Below are 1,917 nucleotides of genomic sequence, written 5' to 3'. Positions count from 1 at the left end.
CCGAAGTTAGCCCTCAAGGGCCGCCCCTCCAGACTCTCACATTTTCTTTCTGCAGCCTGCCAGGCTCGGGACATCTCCCTAAACTGTGTCTCTATCCTCTGGTGGGCCCATTCCATGGCATCGAGCCGTGCCCATAGATCTGGGTCCTCCAGTCCCCCCTCACTCAGGGTCTGAGTCCTGCTTGCCCCACACCTGGGTCCCAGCCTCCCACTGGGCCCACATGGTCTGGGTCTCCTCCTCGGTGACTAACCCCATGACAGTCTGGGTTCCCAGCTCCCACAGGGATCCCTCCATCCCGGTTGCTGCTTCTGTCAGTTTTGGCCCGTCCGGCCGCACAGGCGCCTCCTCCGGCCTCTCCTCAGTTCTCCTGAGGGGGCAGTGCCTTTTTATATGCCCAGGTGCAGGCAGCCCCAGCAGGCATCCTGCCTCCATGCTGCCCCAGGCCTCGGCATCTTTCCTTCATCCCTCGCCGGGCCAACCCTTCCTTGGGGTAGGGCACTCCCACTCTAGGTGTCCTCTTTGCCCGCACGCCCACAGCCACCTGGGTTCCCTCACCCAGCAGGCTGCTTGAGGGATTGGGCGTTGTCCCATTTCGGGGTAAGGTACCCTTCCTCCAGCCCTGTAGGGACAATCCAGTCTTAAGTGTCCTGTCTGACCACAGGCGTAGCAAGCCCTTACCATGGGCCTCCTGGCCCACGCCCTCCACTGTCTCTTTCAAATTCCAATCCAAGGAATGTCTGCAGGGCCTGCTGCTCCCTCACCAGATGGTAAACCTGCTCTTGGAGGGCCCCCAACATCTCCCACAGTCCCTGTTGGGTCCCCTGAAGTCTCTGCAGCTCTTCTGTCCCATTCTGCTGGGCTGATGTCCCCAGGGCCCACCCTGGGGCCTCCGCATAGTACACTCCCATGTACATGGGATCCATCATCCCCTGTTTCTCCAGCAGCAGTTCTGTCACTTGTGATGTGGCACATTCCACTTAGCCCCTTATTCTGCCCCTTGCTTCAGGAGCAGACCACTCGTGCCCGCATTCTCCACCACTTGTAAGCATTCAGACTCACCCGGCAGCTCCTCCTGCTGGTCGTCCTTGGGAATTAGCTAGATTTCCAGCCCAGAGCGCCCTCTGCAGGCTGGTGATCCAGCTTTCCACTGGCCCCAGTCCCTCCCAGGATCTGGTCCTCTTGCCTTGTGTGCTGCCCCCTGGCAGTATCCCCAATCCCTGGGTATCCCCACCCTGGGGAACCCTCACCCACTATCCCCACATCACCTAAGTCAGGCCTGTCTCCATCTAGCCCCGCACCCTGGGGTGGACTGCAGTGTAAAAGCCAATCATCACAGGCAACAAGGGGTTTGGACTGGCTGCCTTTACCCACCCTCAGGCTGCCTCTCTGCAACCCCAATACCTATATGGGACTGGGACCAGGCCCTGCAGTCTGGGGAGTTGCTGGCCTAGGGCTTCCCAGCTCCTGAGGCCTTTCCCCAGCCTTGCCTCACTCTAGGTCACCTGGGTGAGTTCCCCCACAACCAGGCCTGGGTTTCTGTAGTGTAGTGGTTATCACGTTTGCCTGACATGCGAAAGGGCCCTGGTTCGTAACCAGGCAGAAACATGCATCTCACCTCCTTTCGGGGGGAGGGATAGCTCAGTGGTTTGAGCATTGGCCTGCTAAACCCAGGGTTGTGAGTTCAATCCTTGAGGGGGCCATTTAGGGATCTGGGGTAAAAATTGGTGATTGATCCTGCTTTTTGAGCAAGGGGGTTGGACTTGATGACCTCCTGAGGTCCCTTCCAACCCTGATAGTCTATGATTCTCTCTCCAGCCAGAGAGAGTCTCCCTGAGCGTCTAGCTCCCAGCCTTTACAAGGGCCAGCTGGGCCCTGATTGGGGCATGGCTCAGCTGTGGCTACTTCCCCACACAGCCG

The 1,917-nt window shown here is 59.1% G+C and overlaps 1 non-coding gene across 1 annotated transcript; it reads left to right on the top strand.

Annotated features, from left to right (window-relative positions):
* The first annotated feature begins 1,532 nt into the window (after nucleotides 1–1,532).
* On the top strand, nucleotides 1,533–1,605 carry TRNAV-GAC (transfer RNA valine (anticodon GAC)). Its single transcript has one exon. It is a non-coding gene; the product is annotated as a tRNA-Val (tRNA).
* The last annotated feature ends 312 nt before the right edge of the window (nucleotides 1,606–1,917 follow it).

This window comes from Eretmochelys imbricata, chromosome 3, assembly GCF_965152235.1.
Source record: "Eretmochelys imbricata isolate rEreImb1 chromosome 3, rEreImb1.hap1, whole genome shotgun sequence".
NCBI classification, from domain to species: Eukaryota; Metazoa; Chordata; order Testudines; family Cheloniidae; genus Eretmochelys; species Eretmochelys imbricata.
The sequence above is the reverse complement of the archived record's forward strand: the minus strand, read 5'-3'. Positions and strand labels throughout refer to the sequence as shown.